This window comes from Hesperophylax consimilis, chromosome 9, assembly GCF_061612785.1.
Source record: "Hesperophylax consimilis isolate HC1 chromosome 9, BYU_Hcon_1.0, whole genome shotgun sequence".
Taxonomy (NCBI): Eukaryota; Metazoa; Arthropoda; class Insecta; order Trichoptera; family Limnephilidae; genus Hesperophylax; species Hesperophylax consimilis.
In genome coordinates, this window is record NC_142844.1 from 11,459,465 (window position 1) to 11,481,801 (window position 22,337).

The window sequence follows — 22,337 nt, forward strand, 5'->3', positions numbered from 1 at the left end:
GATCATAACAATTGTAATTTTGATGATCTCGCTAGTAGGCTTTATGAAAAATGTTGTTAATATTAACAGGAACACTTAAATACATTTTTTTGAGCTGATATTAGTTATTAGTTATTGTTTCGCCAGTTCTAAATAGCGTATGTAATAGCTATGATAAGGTTTGGCGGCCTCTATTATTTGAGGTTAAATGAATGAATTAAATTTTTAGATATCTGTTCTTGTAACAATAAAATAAGATAATAAAATATTAAAATATTAAGTACTGAGCACATATTTAAAATATATTATTATTATATTGATCGGCTAATGTTCTAGCCGCCCTAGACTCACGACTCAAACTGTTATCATGCCAATCCTGGAATTCTATAAACTGGATGTATCGATATTAGGAAATAAATTTAATAACTACTGGATAATAAATTCAGATTCAATAGCGCATCATCAACCTATGTGGCAATTTATGGAGTCAAACAAACAATAGCCTACTACCAACGTTTGTGGGTGTTTTCTCGACCTAAGCAAGGCCTTTGATCGTATTTCCCACCACTTACTATGGGAAAAACTCATACAGAGAGATTTCCCAGCAGCAGTTGTCCTGGCTATTTAAATTTTTATTTTCCTTGGTGAATAACCGCATTAAATGGGCAGGAGCTTCTATAAGACACACGTTCCCTAAAAGCGGAGTCAGGCAAGGAGGTGTCTCCCACTCTATTTAATGTTTACATAAATTTTCACTTACAGGAGCTCAACGATTCACGAATTGGTTGCTATATATGCGGATAATCTTGTAATAATATTAACTACGCAGATGACATGGTGCTGCTGGCATCTTCGATTAAAGCGATGAGACGACTTGTGCAAATATGCGTAGAGTACTCAAGCTCTAGGGTTAAATATCTGGGACATATCTACAGAGAAGACATGAAGGATATAGAATAAATCGAACGATAAATGAGAGCATCAGTATAAGTGCCGGATTGCTCTCAAGGCGTTTCTACCACTGTAACGGAGATGTTAGAGAATTGCTCTTTAAGAGGTACTGCACTGACCTATACACGTCAGAACTGTGGACAAAATATCCAGTAGTTTAATAGGACAAGCTGAGGATGTGCTACAACAACGCATACAGGCAAATTATCCAACTACCAAGGTTCTGCAGTGCACTCATTACTTCGACCGACTAGCTAGCTTCTGGGGCAGGACACGAAAATCAACAAACGTCATTGTCGAGGCTGCTTCCGAGTAGCTCAGCTCTCCACTTAATGAGCGATTGATGCGGCGACCTCCTTGATAATGTATCTTATTCATGTAATTATTCTTATTTCTTTCTTGCATAGCAATAAATATATTATATATGTTATTACAGGCAGACTGGGATCGCACTCTCTTTCTAGTCCTGCTGGATTAAAAACTAAAAAAATATACACAACAATTAAAATAAGAACAATCTTTGATATTTTAGCGACAATTGGAAAAGTAATTTTTAACTCTAAAGGGGACAAACACACAAACATTCATTCATATATATTTATATATTTTTACTAATGTCTTCTTCGGGCGCCTCCGACTTCTACCACCATTCAGTAATGTATACCACAATGTTACTGTTAAAAAACTACATTACATCGACTCCGTATTTCATTACGGTGCACAGATATTAGCATAAGTATTCAACCAACCTCTTCTACCATTTAAATATCTCTAAACACTCTTGGCACCAATAACAACAAACTTTGAAATTTTCAGTGATATCGGTCAAACACTTTTCTAGTTTTCCAAGCACAAACATAAGCAGGCTGAATTTTTATTTACTAAGATTAAAAACCAGCTGGAATTTAACTCAATCATTTGGAATGAATTTTATAAGATAAGACTTTGTCCTCTCACAGACAACGCCTTCTAGGTAGGGAAGTTAAAATTTGTGGTTGCATATATTTTTGACGAGAATTTTTTTCATTTCTTTTTGGGTCCGAAACTATCCTTTATTTAAAATTGGAATCAACCAAACACATTCACAAACTTTTATCGAAATCGGTTTGGCAGTTTCGGAGATAAACGTGTGCGAGTACAGTGATGTGTGATTTTGATATATTTAGATAAACTAGCTTTCGTTTTATAAAACATTTGATAATATAGCGGAGTATTTTATTCTCTTTCGCAAAATACAATAAAAATATCAACAATGTTACAGAAGATACAACCGAAAATCGTTGAAATTTTTGGATAAATACCTTGATCAAACAAGAAATACGTAGTTCCAATGTACATAGCCCGGTATGTACATTTTGTGTAATAATATCTTCCATTGTTTGTAGGGGACATTCCTCCGGTATGTCTGTACTCTCCCGGGAGCAGCGGGAAAAACAATAAGTCGAGGAAGGCTGGTGAAACAAGTTAAATAAACAAATATCTGGAGGAGGAAGCCTTGTGTATCCATCTTTGTCGGGAAGAGAATTGAGACTGATACGAATAAACAAAACCGTGGAATTTCTCAGAAAAAAATTATTGACTGTGAGCGATGGGAATAAAAACAAAATAATACCTGGAATAAAGTACAAACGTTCTTTTATTTTGGTCTTTAGTTTAAAATATTGTATTTGATTTACGTGGGTATTTTTTTACCTTAACCCTGGGATGAACACGAACGATTCTAACGTTTACATTATTAATATACTCCCATGGTAGAGATGAAAAGTTTTGGCATAAAATAATTTAATAAATCTCTAAATAGTATAAAACCATAGACATATGAATATTAGTAGACCTGCCCTAAGTGATTAAAAGCGTATTATCCCCACTCCCCATACCGGTTCCATTGGAGCCGGCTGGGCTCGCGTATGGCCTCAAGTGAAATTTGAAAACGTGACGTCATCATTCTTGTGCGAACTATGGTCGAGGCATCATCGGTTCATTTTACGAAATAACACGGCAAAATGTTGACTTGTGATATGAAAACTTGTAAAAATAGATGTGAAAAAGAGAATAAACCCAATTGTCGTATTACATTCCATAAGTAAGCATTATTTTACTCTATTTTAAGCTTATTCACACCGTATTATATGGATCAGTTTTAGAAACATATACTATCACATCACAATGTAGCGATTCTCAAGTGTGCTCATCGTTGTTTAATGGGGTAAGTAAATTATGAAACATTTGTAAAAGTGTCTTAACTAAATACTCTGAAACTAACTACGACTCTGCAAACAGAAGAAATTTACTTTGCCGAATTTGGACTTCGCAAATTAGTTCATAACGTGGCGAGTAATTTGCGCTCCCATGTAAAAATGTCTATTCATTCAAAAGCAGATTTTACTTTTAAGAAGTAAATGGTGATATTATAATGCGAGATGCCTATTTACTGTCAGATTGATTTATTGACGAATCACAGTCAGCTTCACCCCCTTCGTTCTTCAACAGTTGATTTTACCCGTCGCCATTATCTTCTCGTCTATTAATTCCTATGTCTGTGTATAAAACATATATTTCTGCGCTTAGTTCTTTTAAATTATGCAACCGATTTTGAATAAAAAATTCACTTTAAGAATTCGTTTTAAAAATTTCTTCCGGGAGGTGTACATGTATATTATAATTACAGAAAGTAGAGAAGTCGATATTTTGCAATCAAGTGGTTAAATAATATTTAATGTAAGTGTACATTGCTAACGCTTGAGATACGTTAAAATGATGTTTTACAAAATTTTATTTTAAGAATGCCTCAAAACCTCAAAATTTTACACCAAACCATTTAAACTGAGCAACGTCGGGTACCCGAAAGCTAGTCTATTATATTTGCACCTCGTTCCAGAGTGGACGTTACTCAGTTTCAATTATTTATCAAAATATGGTTTTCAGTATATTTAGCCGAATCCAAAGAGCTGATTATTTCCCGACATTTTTCTTCACTATTCTCTTTCTCTTCCGCTTCCTTCAACCCTAAAATAGTCCTCAATTTGAAAATTTCATGGTCTCACTGGCCATAAAATTTTACAATTTTGAGCAGTGTCTAATTCATCTGCAGTTAAATCTATTCCTAATTCTATCTTCCGAATCTATGAAAAATAATAAAAAATTACTAACTTCTGGATTTTCTTTGAATTTAAGTGTCACTTTTGCAAAAAAATTAGACTAGCGATAAAGTACCTACCTACAAAATGATGTTTTAACAGAAAATTATTTTAATTGTCATTTAAAAAAAACAAATTTTATAAAAAATTAAACAAAACGTTCAAGATTAAATCTGTCCTGTCAATAATTCAGACTATCCCGTAATTTGTCACGAGTATTCGCTAATTTTATAATAACTTTCTATCAGGCCTAGTCGTGAAAGATGACTTCAAATAAGTAGCATTCTGGTTTTTAAAATAAACTAATTTAACTTTTTTTTTTACTTTTTCCGAGAAAATAAAGAAGTTATCGAAAAATGATTTTCTTAAATTTAAATTAACTGTAAAAGATCCACACTCCTTAACGCAGTCGTCGAGCTCTTTATTCTGCATAAATGTAATTAGTAAAACAAATTGTTCACTCTTAGTCAACACTGATTGTTTATAGACAACGACACATGTTTAAAAACAATACTGTCTAAAAATATTTTGATTTCCATATTTTGAATTCCAGCGATACATTCGCATTTCTCCGTCGTAAAAGTGGTATTCCCATTGTCTGCTATTGCCATTAAATTTGTTTATGTTTATCTGTGAGCCCCCTGCAATGGTGTACAATATCTGTTATTATTTGATCATTCTTGGCAGCAGTTCGACTACATTAGCGGAAAGGCGCAGATGTTGCCTTCTCCCGACTTGACGTCGGTTTTCCCGGCGATACTGCCAGAAGCGGGCGGGAAATTTGTTATCTGCATCGCTGTTGGAAAATGGAAAATTGGAATAAAGATCTTCTTAAAATTAAATTTTACACCATTTTATCAAAACTGTTAATTTGTAGCAATTGCCCCTTTTCGCCTTGTTTCAACATACGTTTTTATTACTTATTTAACTACATTATCATCTGGAACCACTTTTATAACTTTGCCCATCTGCACAATTGTAAAATGTTTCTGTTTCTTTTTTCAACAATATTAAGTCAGATCCCAATTATTTATACAAATTATTGAAAAAAATTGAACGATCAACATGATAGTTACAAATCTCCATAATTCAAGATATAAATGTAACAATCTAAGGGTACGTATACATTTGCGAACCGTACTACGAATTTATAAACCGTATCACGGGAAAGGAACGAATCAACTGCAAGCGGCGTTTCGCACCGTCTGCGGTTACTTTGCTTCTTTCCCATAAGTTGAAGTTAAGTTCGACAGTTCGGCTCGCGGTTGTAAATGTAGCATAATAGAGTTGAAATTATTTAGAAAATTGGATAATTTTTCATCATAACAGTGCTCATTGTTTTCGTTCTGAATTTTTGTGGGACATGCATGCTTCATAGATAGGATTTTTGCAGTGAATGAAATGTTACAAATAATAATTAAACATTTTACTGGTGTTTTACCAAAGCAAAAGCATTAACAAACACGATTAATGATTTTTAACTTTAAAAAAATATTGAATACCGCACTTTACAAGAGAACAAGAATACCGCACTTTTACTAAACAAGAGTTCCAACTGCTATCTGGAGAGCCAGTGAGACTATGACATCCTCAATTGAGGTATGTTGTGAGGCTGAAGGTATTGGGTGCGGAAGGAGATGGGGAAGAATAAGGTGGGGCAGAATCTGGATATTCAGATCTGGTCACCAAAAACGTTTCTATTCTGAATGGTGGTCTTATACCAGGGCGATACTGAGAGTATTTTCCGCTCTGGAGCGTGCCGCAAGTACACTTTATATTATGTAAAAATAATAAATTGTGAAATAACATCAAATAAAATTATTTACGCTTGCGGGGATTTGAACCCACGACCTTCGGCTTGCTAGACGAGAGCTTTACCCCCCACCACGAAGGTAAAAAATGCCAGTTGCCCTTCATGATTAATAAGGCAGGTACACATATTTTTTTAAATGTCATAATTTAATTTAGTAATGGAGTATGGTAGTATAATCATTCTTAACCACGATAAACAGTTATATAAGTTAATAATTCAAATATGGAAATCTTGTCAAAGTAGTTATCCTATGTTTCGTAGCATCCGAGCAGTTAACAATAGTAGTTTCATAAGATGCAATATTTCACGTGAAGGTATAATCTCCGCCATGGGTTTTTGGCTCCTCCAGACCACAGACCACGTATGGCGCCATTATCTATGGGCACGACGTGATGGGAATCCGGGATGACGGGGCACGACTCTAGAGCCACCATGTTTAATAATTTAAGCCGGCTTGCCTAATTGTTCGGATAAGCAGAACAGGTGTTGGGAAATCGAAAATCGTGGGGGCCGCGTGATTAAATTGTCAGTGAACAATATGCCGTTCATAAATCTTACTTCACATTTGAGGATCGCGCACCACGCTGGAGTGCTTGTCAAATCTCGTTAAATTAAATAAATAAAAAAAATACGTTTGGTTAATTGAATACGTGGTTAAAAGAACAGATATAAGGATATCAAAAATATATATGTTTAAGAAGAGTAAGTGAATCTTGGTCATTTAAAAAGTTTAATTAACTACTTAAAATTTACAGAAACCGGCGTATTGGTCATGTTTTATTGTTCATCTTGCTGTATCGATGATTCTTCACTACACATTTCCTTAGAAATACTAGGCATACACATTATTATTCAAGACTGGCATTACCTTCAATCGTTCTTTTATTCATTTTATAAGTGTTTTTTTTAATTTTTATTTCATTTTTTTTCATTTATGTGTACCACCACCCCGGGAACCTGGATAACCAACACCTCTGCAGTTGGTAACCCCAAGTGGTTAGCTACGTTTGGTGACTTCGCAGAGGTGTCCGGGTTCATGGGGTGAGGTAAATCTAGGTTTTGGTGGCTCATTCGTCAGCCCCCCTAGTGCGTGGCGGGCCGGATCAGGAAAGACACCAGTCATACGCATCCATGCGGGAAACTTGATCTCGGGAAAATTTGATCTCGTCTTGCACCGCAATGAAAGGGATGGATTCATACATCCGTCACTCCTGGACCCACCGACCCCCGGATTCCTACCGACCCCTCATATCCTTTTTCTTCCCAGAACTTCCTCTCCTTCCTTTATTTGATGGAACCCTCCACACAGCTTCCCCAAAATTGACATAGACCCTGAAGAAAACAATTTTCCTCAGGGCCTCCTGTGTGGAACTAATGTAAAAAAAGACAAAGGCTAGAATGTAACCAGAAACGATAGAACATATATTTTGTGGTAACCTCGATGGACAAAGAGACGATAGCAAGAGTTCATAGTAACAATTTTTTTCCCAAAATCAATAGAAAGGATTAGTTTAAGAAAACTGAAGTGGGAAAAAAACAGTCACAGTTGTGGGTGGCGAATGCCAATTTAGGTAGAAATAAATTTAACGGAATATTAAAAAAATATAATTGCGAATGCCAATTTAATACAAATTATATTTGAAAATATATTCTGATGTCGCATATTAAAAAGAAAACAAAATTTTTCGAAATGTATCAATATAAATATATTTTGAATGCAATTCAACAATGCTGAACCCTAACCTGTAGTACCAGAATCTTTGTGACGGTCACAGCTCAAGTTACCACAATGGGTGATTATAATTATTTTTGTGAATTTCGCTCAATCTACAAGACTACATGACAGTAGCAAGAAAACTGTCATGGCATTAAGACGCATGAATAATCAAATTGTTGAGCTATTTTTTAATAATTTTTTTTTCTTCTTATTAATTTTGCTTAAAGTTTATTGACAGGCACTTTTATTTTATATTTACTCCCTTACAAATATTTTAAAACATATTTATAAGTATGGCCGTTTTAATGTACATGCATTGTCGGTAATAACAAAAAACGAATAATGCAAAATGTTATTATATTTAAATTTTATTTTAGTATTTTATATTTTCACGACAGTTTAAAAAAGGTCTTGAACGCCGAAAAAGCTGTCAAAACTAAACATACTTGCAGAACAACAACAACATTATTAAATTTGATTTTCATTAAAATTTTATAAAAATTAAATGCACTTATACAAATTAAACACAAAAACAATAAATTATTAAATATTAAGTATTCTGCAAAAAAGCGCAATACCTCTACACTGTGATGTTTTGGACATCCACAAAAATAAACGATAAATAATAAAATAACGTGCTCTAAAAATTTTTTGTTTAAACAACGACGGAAGATTTATTGACAGACAGGCCTTGAGTAAACAGAATCCCACGGGAAAGGAGAGACCGGAGGACAGTCAGGTTTGGAACTTGAGTGCGTTGACAGCTCCATGAAATCTATACAAATGAGAAGTGTTGTGTGAAATTGCAGTGAATTAGTGGATTCAGTTGGTGTTAATAGTATTGTGGAATTTTGAACTAAAGTGAAATATTATTGAACCGGTTTTGTGCGAAGTGAAAGTGGTTGGACTCAGTGAGAAAACAATTAATAATAATGACAATAATAATAATTGGATAATTTGTAGAGCGCCGTTTTGTAAAAACCCACCTCAGGGGCGCCAGGTGTTGTGCAATCGCGATTGTGTTATAAAGTTGTGTTGATTTAAACGTGATTTCGTATACAGTTCGAACTAGATTGCTTGTCTTAAAAACATGAAAATAATAAAAATATTGATTGCGTTTTAAAATAGAGTGAATGTACTTAAAGGCAGGAAGTGTTTAATCGGGCTAAGTTATTGATTTGGCGAGATGGCATTCTATCCACGGAGACCGAAAACCAGAGAATCAAATAGATTATTAACTGTGGGTTCGAATCCTAACAGATTAGGGAGGTACAATTTTATTTACAGGAATATTTAATTACCCTTTTATAAGCGTAGGGAGGAGGTCGAAAATTAAAGTGATTTAGCTATATAGTGTAACCAGGTAAGTTTCACACGAGGATTTGGAGGTGACTAACAGGGTGAGTTTTTTTATATTATTTATTAAATTTCAGAGGACCCTTTTAATAATAGGATACAACCGAGGTACAGGAACCGAGTTTGCAACGCCTGCAACCCAAATAATCTTCCCATAAGAAGGGATACGCTAGACGCATTGTCAATCAGCTGTGAGCGAGAGACGAGTCAACGACCTTTTCATATATAGGACAAGACGCAGGTACAGTCAGTCAAAGGGGGAAGTTTTGCTAGCGTATGCCGTCCCAAATTGAAAGCGATCGGACGCAACCAGACGGAACAAAATGAAAACTTTTCTTCCGTTATTTGACCTTCTAATTTAATACTTTTCATCTATTGTTTGACTTTCTAAGTTACGAATTGGGATGCACAAAAACAAATCTAAAGTCGAAAGAGGGAGATGGTAATCTCCGAAATAAAACTACCAACCGAACAACTTTTCTCAACAGGTATCTTTCGAGAGGTAGGCAGCCTCTTTAAATTAAATGCAAAAAATCAAACCAATTATCCGTTTATACCTTACCTGAGAGGATAGGTATTCAGTAGAAGTTACCCATACCTAATACACGAGGATGCTAGTAACCTCATAAAATAAATACTGGAACCAAATATTAAAATACAGACAGTCCTCATCCCAAATTTGGCATATCGAGTAGACCTTACATATATCTCACATGATAGTTGGCTGAATGGGTAGGCACACAACCTATCGTTAATAAGCAGGCAGAATGTCGACAAGATCGTCGTGTGTTATATGTGTATTGACCTAGAAAGGGATGTAAATCCCCGACGACGTGGGAGTTACAACGTTTTCTAGAGGTGGCACGTAACTTAGGACCTTACGTGTCACATTTTCGCGACTAGATTCGTGATAAAGGGATGTTATGGTTTTCCCCTTCTACACTCAGTAAAGTAGTTTATCCTGGAGGTGTTTGAGATTGGGGCAATTCTGAAATTGGTGAAGAGACCTGGTTTTCTTTATTCTGGCGTGAAGGTTGCCGATTTGGAACAAGGGGAGACCCGGCCGGTTGTGATATCCAGACACGCAGATATCGATCGCCTTGCTCAAATTATCATCCATCAGTTTTGTTTGGTAAGCGGAGGAGCCAATCTTAACTTGAAAAAAAATTCATTTCCTTTCCTCCCCTTCCCCTCCCAAAATATATACATGGATGGCGCCGACAACTAACACCATAAATTTATCGTATGTATATCACATATATAAAATCTAACACTTTATTATATTCACATTACCCTACGATAGGTAGAATCGAGTAGCTAGGGGGGGGTGAGCAGGCGACTTAGAAGATAAGGTTTATGAAATGGTTTTGAAAAACAGCGGTAATGGATTCAACTCACTCTATCTCAAAAGAACCAAGGGATACCACACAAAACATAAATAACTAGGTTTCTAAACCGAGAAACAAAAACCCAACACAACGTTCGGTGAAGCCTTTTTATACTGAACCGTCACGTGAAATGAGTACGTTCAAGGTCGTACGTCACGTAGACAAACTAGGATGTACACACTTGAAGGGGTGTGTAATAAAGAAAAGACGGCAGGGAGGACCTTCCTACCCCGGATATATATATAACCAAAGCCTTATGGAAAAGTTACCTACGGGACTTAAGGAAAATGTATCGTAGGAAGAAGAGAAGGAAAAGTTTGAAGTAGAAAGGGCAGATCATTTCAACACGAAGATGTCGTCTCCCACCCGGCATGTCGCTTGAAGTCCCGAAAGCCCTTCTGGGCGGAAGGAGAGAGGCTCCTCCGACTACCTCTCACCCCAGAAGATAGGTGGAAACTTGAGTGGCAAACGGCCAACGTGGGAAATGCCCATCTCATACAGGACCCCACCGAGAGACATCCTGGGTTCTCACTGCCTCGCAAAACCTGGTCCGCCATCAATAGGTTAAGGTGCTCCCATAGCCGCTGTGCCCACATGATGCACAGATGGGGCCTTAAAGAGTCGGCGATGTGTGAATGTTGTGCGGTGCAGACTACCGAACATGTGGTCAACGAACGCCCGCTCCATTCATTCCCCGGCGGGATTGATGAGGTTCACATGGCGACGCCTGAGGCCCTAATATGGCTCGCAGATCTAGATGTCCCCCTCTGACCCCCACCATACGAAAGAAGAAGAAGATTATTAAGTATTTTACACTTACGTTCGTATTTCATTAATAAAACTGTAAATCTAGTTATCAATTAGGTACATGTTATTGCTAATGCATTCTACCAGAATGTACCTATAGCAAATTGCATCAATCAATCCATCAAACAAGAGAAAATGATATATTCGATGTTGTTGACAAATTACTGTGTCATTGTATGCCGCATGACAAATAAAACTACATTATTCAAATGATATGCAGATAGATTATGAAAACATACGAACAACAAAGCGGGTTATTCTTTATGTTAATGAAAAACATTTTCGATGCGTAGTGTATTTCACCCTCGAGCAAAACATTTAGTTTAATCGCTTTGTGGTCTAGCAGAATGCAAGGATTTGAAAGAGAAATCTCGCGTGTTGGAAAAAAAATGTGGACAAATCGTGACCGCGGGGATAATTGCGCCTACTTTGCATCGCGCCACGTGACCCTAGCATGTTCATAAGTCGTCATACCTGAAGACTTTTATAATACTTGTAACAAGCATTTCTTGAAAGCTCATACTACCTGTAATTCCGAGCTTCAGCGAACTTCCAAGTGTTCATGCTCATGCCATTCCTCGGAGCTTAATGATTCGCTTATTATGCAACATGTTGGTAATGTGGATAATTTTCCGATAAGGCCCAGGCAATTCGCATGCTGTTGCGAACTAAACTACTCCCACTGTGAACTCGCAATGAGCTGTAGCTGCTAGTACCTGCCCATCGAATCTAACCCACAAAAAATGATTTATTAAAAGTACCTCCGTGTACGGTGGCTTCGCATGTTACGTCCAAATTTTACGATGCCTTTATATATGTAAAACTCGCGCATAAAATTTAAGTTGAAATTGTAACGTATTCAGATATTGGATGTCATATTTCATTCCTTTTTTCCGTACCAGGAAAGGTCGCGCTCGGTATCGTATGTGTAACTTGTATTCAAATAAGCTCCCCCATTGGTTTGTTCACCGTCATTACAATGTGACTTAGGTTGTCAAAAGGCAAATTTGTTGGTAACATGATAACGCTACCGTAAAATAAATTCCACATTTTATTGCTAAATAAAAGGCCTCTTTTCATTTGGAGGAAGAAAAATGGGTTGACAAAAATTTTACAAGGATGCTACTGAAATTCATATCGGTAAATTGATTCCGTATTCCTGTGTCAATGCTTCACACATTGTGTGGGTGTGTTTTTAAATTAAACTAAATTCATTAAATAAAATCATTTTTTGTCTAACAAAGGTGGTAAGTTACACAAAATTGTTGTTGTGTAATTGTTAAATATTTTACATCACCTATGTGTTTGTATGTACGTGGAAGAGAAACATTATTTATTGTATTATCTTTTAAATATCAAGCAACTTTTTTTTTTTTTTTTTTTTTTTTTTTTTTTTTTTCGTAGGAAGCAATCACTTTGTGGTTAGGCATATTATATTAAATCAAATAAAACACTTTTTTTATTAACCACGACTTTATTATTATTACATCTACCGGTTTCGCTACGGTCGAGCTTCATCAGGATGTAAAAACTAAGACAGAGGTGATGCATATTTATAGGAAAACAGAGGGAGACAGAATATAATACATTATAAAAGTGGGAGGACTCAAATATTACATAGGCATAGTGAATTGAAGATATATAATAACAATTAACATTTTTACATGAATTATACATATAATAATACATTTTAAAGACATAAGAAAAAGCATAAACTTATTATTTAAGAGTGGAAAGGATTCTGGGAAACAAGTTAAATATAGGACTATAGAATGTGTTTTTTTGATTAGATAAATTAACTTGTGTATTTAATAAATGGTCTGATAAGTTACTGTTTATAGATTTCCTGATTTCTAATGATTCTAAATTGTCTAACCTAATGCCTATACTATTTTTATGTAAGAGGCTAGTACCTGTTATTTTATCAAATCTATGGTCTGCTGATATTAAGTGGTTGGCGAGTTCCGAAAAACCTTTACCATTTAAACACCGTACATGTTCCTTCACTCTGGTGTTTACATTGCGCGATGTTTTACCTATGTAAAAGGCGGGACAATCACTACAGTTGAGTTTATAAATACCCGAATGGCTTAGTATGTCATCCTTGTCTTTAGTATTAATCAAAAATTTTTCTAGGGTATTGTTTGTATAAAAAGCAGGTTTAATATCTAAAGGAAGGTTCCTAACGCTTTGATTTGAAAAATTATTTATAAATAAAATCCTACGCCAGTGGTGAATAGGGGTGTTGATATTAATTGGCGGAATACTGCTATATAGAAATTTGTTTGTGGAAATATGTTTTTGTTTTTTATTAAGAATTTTATCAATTAAGGCCGAATCATAGCCATTATTTGCTGCTATTTGTTTTATTATTGATAATTCATTTGAGAAATTATTGGTAGATAGAGGGACGGAAATTAACCTATGTATCATTGAATGGAACGCTGCATGTTTATGGGAGATGGGATGATTAGAAGTATTGTGGATGGTTATGTCTGTGTAGGTCGGTTTTCGGTATATGTTAAATTCAATTCTATTATTTATCAGGGTGAGCGTGAGGTCTAGAAAATTTACAGAAGCATTGACACCTACTTCTAGGGTAAACTGAATTTGGGTATGGAAAGAATTTAAAAGCTGGAGGAAGATATTTAACTGTCGATCCGTACCTGACCAAATACAAAATATGTCGTCAACATATCTTTTCCATATTAGCACATTTTTTAGGAGCGGCGATTTACAAGTAAAAATTTTATTTTCTAAATTATCCATAAATAAATCCGCGATCAAGGGTGAAGTTGGAGAACCCATCGCCAATCCGGTAGTCTGGTTATAGATGATGTTATTAAATTTAAAATAATTTTGATTTAAGCAGACATTAAACAAACGAGAGAGGTCATTACTAAAGTCACATGGTAATTTAGAGTTAGTCAGTAATTCACTAATTAAAGATTTACATTCTGTTGTTGGGATATTAGGGAACAAGTTCACTACATCAAAAGAAATGAGTTTACTGTTACTAGGAATAGTTAGGTCTTTTAAGTCGTTAATTAGTTCTAATGAATTTTTAATAGTATGTTTTGGGGAAAACACTTTAGAATTATTGAACACATTAGTAATAAATGATGCTAATTTAAAATTTGGTGACTCACAGGAAGAAACCACAGGTCTAATAGGGGTGTTAGCTTTATGGATTTTTAGAACTCCATATAACTTGGGGACTTTAGGGTTTTTTGTCAAAAATTTTACTTGGTTATGTGAGTTATCTATAAAGATTGGGGTTTTACATGATTTTAAAGCATTTTTAACATTATTGAGGAATTTATTTGTTGGATCTTGTGATAGGGTCTCCACATTACCATTATTAATGAAATCACCCATTTTTGAATGATAATCACATTTATTCATAATAATAACAGTATTTCCTTTATCGGCTTTAGTTAGAATTAATTGGTCTTTCTCTAACTTTTTACGAATGTTTAACAAGTGGCGTGTTTCTGGATTAGGCATGGGTTTAAATTTCGGTATTAGATTTTTTAATAAATCAGCACTTTTATAAAAGAACGGGTTTGGACTGTTATGCAGGGCGGTCTCTATGTCGACGGCAACATTTTCAACTGCGTCGTTGAAACTGGTTTTGTTATAGTTTAAATTATATTTTAGGCCTTTCGACAGAAGGGCCAGTTCATCTGGAACAAATTGTGTAGACGACAGGTTCTGCACTCGATCAAAGAACTGGTGATTTGTATCAACAGGTATGTTATTGTGGATATTATCTACGAGGCACAAGTTTTTTAGTTTGTTTTCTAAAATTTCACGTTTTTTAAAAACTTTTAAGGATGCAAAGTATCTGACTTTATCGTCAAACATATCCCATTCCACTGGGTGAAGTACATGAACTAACTCCGTGTGCAAGACATGTAATTTTAGTTTAATGCTGTTTCGTTCTTTGTAAGCATTTTTTAAATCTTCTTTAAGCCATGCTATTTTGGCTTTTAACACTGAAGATTTCGGAGTTAATTTGATATTTATGCGGTTGAAATGACCACTTAAATAGTTAGGGAACACTTTGAATTTTAAACACTGTTTATAGAAAAATATATTAATAGACATAACTCTGTACTTAATTGTATAGTTTTTATACATTGTTGCTTTATTAGCTGTACTTGCTGATATTATTTTTTCGTAGGAAGCAATCACTTTGTGGTTAGACATATTATATTAAATCAAATAAAACACTTTGTTTATTAACCACGACTTTATTATTATTACATCTACCGGTTTCGCTACGGTCGAGCTTCATCAGGATGTGAAATATAACTAAAAACTAAGACAGAGGTGATGCATATTTATAGGAAAACAGAGGGAGACAGAATATAATACATTATAAAAGTGGGAGGAGTCAAATATTACATAGGCATAGTGAATTGAAGATATATAATAACAATTAACATTTTTACATGAATTATACATATAATAATACATTTTAAAGACATAAGAAAAAGCATAAACTTATTATTTAAGAGTGGAAAGGATTCTGGGAAACAAGTTAAATATAGGACTATAGAATGTGTTTTTTTGATTAGATAAATTAACTTGTGTATTTAATAAATGGTCTGATAAGTTACTGTTTATAGATTTCCTGATTTCTAATGATTCTAAATTGTCTAACCTAATGCCTATACTATTTTTATGTAAGAGGCTAGTACCTGTTATTTTATCAAATCTATGGTCTGCTGATATTAAGTGGTTGGCGAGTTCCGAAAAACCTTTACCATTTAAACACCGTACATGTTCCTTCACTCTGGTGTTTACATTGCGCGATGTTTTACCTATGTAAAAGGCGGGACAATCACTACAGTTGAGTTTATAAATACCCGAATGGCTTAGTATGTCATCCTTGTCTTTAGTATTAATCAAAAATTTTTCTAGGGTATTGTTTGTATAAAAAGCAGGTTTAATATCTAAAGGAAGGTTCCTAACGCTTTGATTTGAAAAATTATTTATAAATAAAATCCTACGCCAGTGGTGAATAGGGGTGTTGATATTAATTGGCGGAATACTGCTATATAGAAATTTGTTTGTGGAAATATGTTTTTGTTTTTTATTAAGAATTTTATCAATTAAGGCCGAATCATAGCCATTATTTGCTGCTATTTGTTTTATTATTGATAATTCATTTGAGAAATTATTGGTAGATAGAGGGACGGAAATTAACCTATGTATCATTGAATGGAACGCTGCATGTTTATGGGAGATGGGATGATTAGAAGTATTGTGGATGGTTATGTCTGTGTAGGTCGGTTTTCGGTATATGTTAAATTCAATTCTATTATTTATCAGGGTGAGCGTGAGGTCTAGAAAATTTAGAGAAGCATTGACACCTACTTCTAGGGTAAACTGAATTTGGGTATGGAAAGAATTTAAAAGCTGGAGGAAGATATTTAACTGTCGATCCGTACCTGACCAAATACAAAATATGTCGTCAACATATCTTTTCCATATTAGCACATTTTTTTTGTAAATCGCCGCTCCTAAAAAATGTGCTAATATGGAAAAGATATGTTGACGACATATTTTGTATATATAGCAGTATTCCGCCAATTAATATCAACACCCCTATTCACCACTGGCGTAGGATTTTATTTATAAATAATTTTTCAAATCAAAGCGTTAGGAACCTTCCTTTAGATATTAAACCTGCTTTTTATACAAACAATACCCTAGAAAATTTTTTGATTAATACTAAAGACAAGGATGACATACTAAGCCATTCGGGTATTTATAAACTCAACTGTAGTGATTGTCCCGCCTTTTACATAGGTAAAACATCGCGCAATGTAAACACCAGAGTGAAGGAACATGTACGGTGTTTAAATGGTAAAGGTTTTTCGGAACTCGCCAACCACTTAATATCAGCAGACCATAGATTTGATAAAATAACAGGTACTAGCCTCTTACATAAAAATAGTATAGGCATTAGGTTAGACAATTTAGAATCATTAGAAATCAGGAAATCTATAAACAGTAACTTATCAGACCATTTATTAAATACACAAGTTAATTTATCTAATCAAAAAAACACATTCTATAGTCCTATATTTAACTTGTTTCCCAGAATCCTTTCCACTCTTAAATAATAAGTTTATGCTTTTTCTTATGTCTTTAAAATGTATTATTATATGTATAATTCATGTAAAAATGTTAATTGTTATTATATATCTTCAATTCACTATGCCTATGTAATATTTGACTCCTCCCACTTTTATAATGTATTATATTCTGTCTCCCTCTGTTTTCCTATAAATATGCATCACCTCTGTCTTAGTTTTTAGTTATATTTCACATCCTGATGAAGCTCGACCGTAGCAAAACCGGTAGATGTAATAATAATAAAGTCGTGGTTAATAAACAAAGTGTTTTATTTGATTTAATACAACTTTTTTTTCATAAGATTTCTAGCATACCTACGAATTCTAACGGTCATCTGTTGAAGAGTCAGAGTCAACTAACATAAAACATTGTCATTTTAAAGGTAATACATGCAGTATATAAAAGTTCCTTGTAATGGCTTTAGCGGTGTTTGGAAGAATAGTCAGGTACCTCCACACCTTCTTCTTCCTCATCTCCTTCCCCTCCTAACTACTTTCAGCCCAACAACTATTGATAGTACTCATAAATAAGTCAACTGGTCAAATGTATCACAAATATCTAAAATATATGAAAACGAATCAAATTTATTATTCTTAAATATAGTATTTCTATAAAATTTAAATATCTCACATTGTTAGACAAATACTAGTTTGGGTATTTGACGTAAAAGATAAAAAAAATACTTTGTTCAAGTTTCATTTATGAATATATCTCAAAACAATTTCAATTCATAAGAAGTTTACGTTAAAATTTAGACAGGCAAACGGTTGGTATTTACGTATGTAGATATTCAAATATCAAAACAAAAAAAAAACTTGTTATGTTCATAAGAATGGAATAGAAAAACATTACAAATATATTGCACAAACACATTTATTTGCATTCAGCAGTAAGTGATTAAGCTTGCAATAACTTTTTTGCACTTTCAGCCAAGCAAAACACGTTGCAATTTTCCTATTAGGTAGAGTATACCAGTTTGCATTACATCATAAGTTTCAAGGCAATAGGTAATTGTGGCCCATTAAAAATACACAAAATGCTGCATTTCTTTGGAGTAAATTTAAATATTCAAACCGTTTTGTTTACCTTGATATTAGGATTTAATTTAAACTTTAATTACTTGTAGATTATTTTGTTTAAATTTTCCAAATGTCAGCATGTCGGTAAAAATTAATATTGCGATGTGTGAATGCGGTACGGTGCAGACCATTGAACATTGGTCAACGAATGCCCGCTCCATTCATTCCCCACAGAAATTGATGAAGTCAATGTAAACTCAGTTACAGACCTAAATGTCCCCCACCATACGAAAGAAAAAGAAGAATAAATTAATATGACGTAAGCAAAGTTAGTGTTTCGTTTAATAATGTTTTTGATTTATAACATTTTTTATTAAATTTCGCATTTGAAATGTGGTTGTCCTTTATTTTCGTGTTTTTTCCGCATTTCTAATGAAATGTGTAAATTTTCAAACTGTATAATTTTATTCTGAAAGGTCTGAAGGAAGGAGGGTCCTGGTGAGGGTTTTACTTCAGTTCCACCCAAGGCACACGATTTTTTTAATAAGAGGAATCCTTGATTACGGACCTAAAAAATTAACAAGTCTGTAAGAATACTTTTTCCCCAAAGGAAAAAATGTAAAATGAAAGAATTCGCTAGGAAGTTGTGAAGTTCTTACATTTTTTCATATGAAAACAGAATATGTAATATACCTAGTAACATATTATTATAAAACTTTTATAGACCACAGCTTTTTAAGTTATTTTCTTAGGCTTATAGTTGTGGGTGAAAATAATGTAAACTAGAGTTGGAGAAATGGTTGTGATTTCTTTGAAATGTTTTTTGGTGAAAATTTTATTGGAACATAAATTCTTATTATTTCATTTTTTTTAAATGATATCGCTTAATGTTATCGAACAGTTAAATTATAAGATGTTGGATCAAACAGAGTAATAATTATAATAGATTAATGTTAATTTTGTAATTAATCTAACTAAGATCAATCGTGAACCTACTGTTAGTCTTAAAAAAATTGTTACGTTAACCAAGCAGAAAAATTATAACGATGATTTATGTTGGTGGGATCATGCAGGTTCCTATCCAATCTTATCTTTAAAATGTAAAAAGTACATTCCTTTCCCCTCGTCCACTTACTTCAGACCCTCAACATTATACATCTAAAAAGGGATGTCGAAGTTCCACAGGCTTTGAGCACTTGTAACACATTTTTACATGAAACTTATTTCAAATTTCTCATTCGAAGTGTTCATCTCTTTCGCTCTATTTGAATCGTAGAAGTTGATTCTAATTCAATCTATTTAAATGAATATCCATTAGACCGAGTTAGCACGGGTAATTTATTCAGCTGAAAACTGAATTATTCCTATATCCTAAAAGAGCTCAGTTATAGTTTTCAAACTTTCAACTAACTGGGAGCTTTCGGCCAACGAACCTTCTCACTTAGAACCTGTTGGCATAGTGTTACTCATACCTGAAACCTTATTTTATAAGTATTAAAGTGCTTGCAACGTTAATTTCACTGTCTATTTCTAGTTCAAGTATAATATTTTTTAAGACGTGACTTGCAATTAGTGACTCGAAAATTATAATAATTATTTGTATGAATTACAATATTTAATGAAAGAAAGCATATTTCTGAGGTACATACTTAAATTTCACTTAATTTACTAAAAAAGCTTAGTGTATTTAAAAAATATATATATATTTAACTCTTCAAGCAAACTGTCATATTTAGAGAATAAGGTCGGAGTACATTCGTGCAACAATAATAATAATAATAATAAGTGTTTATCATTATACCTTTTTCTTAGTGTAACAAATAGATATAATGATATCCTCACTGGGATCTTCCGTGCTGAGTATTTCATTTACATATTATGTATAATTTAATTATAAGAAAATTAATATTACATCAAAGTTACAAATAAATTTAATTATGAACATATATAATGCAATATAATTTCTTTTTTAATAATTTTAAAATAAGTAAGATGTTTTTTGATATATATGAAGTGTTTTTTGGTATAGTTCAGTTGATTCTGTTTTAGTCTGTGTTTGATTTCAGTAAATTTTCTATTTCAGATCTCCCTATGTTAAGTTGTAAGAAACAAATCCTATTCAGAGTTTTCATAATCCCAAAATGGGCAGATGTAGGAGGTACGTGATGTAACGCAATCAACTCTTGTCTTTGATCCTTAGGAACAACTTCCTTCCAATCATTAGGCTTATGCAGGGCTTCCATACTCTGCACATGCTTATATAAAACTCCCTCTACAAGTTTCCACTTCGAAAATAACTCAGGTTTAGCTAAAACGTCACGACACATTTTATTGTACCGCCGATCAGTACTAATAATGGGAGATTGAACAATTGATGAAATAACTAAAGGATCGCGAGATAAAGCATCTGGCACAACATTTTCCTTCCCTTTCCTGTGTTCAATAATAAAGTTAAATTGCTGCAATCTGACAGCCCACCGAGCTAATCTTCCTGAAGGTGATTTTAAGTTTACTAGCCACTTCAGACTATAATGATCCGTAATTACTTTTACAGGGATGGGTGACCCTTCAATGTAACCCCTGAATTTCTCCAAAGCAAAAATTAACGCATTAAGTTCTTTCTCAGTAGTAGAGTGGTTCCTTTCCTGAGCCGATAACGATCTACTAATGAAGGAAATAGGGTGTTCCCTGTTTTGATCATCTAATTGAGAGAGTACTGCGCCTAAACCTTCGTTTGATGCATCACAAGAAATAGTAAACGGTTTATTAAAATCTGGGCATGCTAAAACCGGAGCCGCGACAAGAGTTTCCTTTAATTTAGAGAACGCCGCCTGCGCTTGATTATTCCAAGAAAATTTTTTACCAATGAACTCTTTTTTAGTTAAGTTGTGTAACGGAGCAGCAATAATAGAGAAATTTAAAATAAAACGCTTGTACCATGATATAATACCGATGAAACGTCTCAGACTCTTTTGTGAGGTAGGTACCGGAAAATCAACCACAGCCTTAACTTTGTCTGGGTCAGTTCTCAGACCATTACTATCTATGACATAACCGAGATATTTAAGCGATTCTCTACAGAATACCGACTTTTCAATGTTAATCGTGAGACCCGCCTCGAACAGTTTACGTTTTACAAGTTTGAGTAATGCTAAATGCTCTTCAAAAGTACTGGAAATTACGATAATATCGTCTAAATAAAAGAAAACTTTACCATCAAATTCTTGGCCAAAGATTTTAGACATGAGCCGCATCATTCTCGAGCTGGCTCCATGAAGACCGAAAGGCATAGAAGTAAATTGAAAGAGACCCCTTTTAGGAATAGTAAAAGCCGTTTTTTCCCTTGAACTATGTTCTAGTGGAATTTGATAAAAAGCATCTTTTAGATCAATAGTGGATAGAAAACGAGCTCCCCCCAAGCTGTCTAAAATATTTGAAATGTATGGTAACGGAAAAGCGTCCCTCTTAGAGATCGAATTAATTCGTCTGGAATCCAAGCAAAGGCGGTAAGTGCCATTTTTCTTTGGTACTAGTAAGATGGGACTGTTCCAAGCACTACTGCTCGGTTCAACGACGCCCATCTCCAACATTCTATCAAGTTCCTTGTGTACAACCGGGAGCAGGTGAGGTGAAATCGGATAGTAACGCTGTTTTACAGGTATACTATTACCAGTGTCTATGACATGTTCCTCTAAATGCGTACGACCAAGTTTGTCCCCAGAAATTGAAATATAATCTTTAACTACATTATCAAGTAAATTTTGTTGATGTTTGGATAAGTGATGTTTGTCCACAATACCTCTGACTTCAGAAGTAACCCGAGGAGCAGATTTTACTACCTTCGTATTCATAAACTTAGAAATATCCGGACAAATGTTAAAAGATTTCCAAAAATCAATACCGAGAATAACATCCGTCTTTATATCTGGCATGACAACAAAAATAAACTCTTTTACAACATTATTACATGTTATAGGAAGCGAGATTTTCAAGTTACAGCAAACGGAATGACCCGTCGCA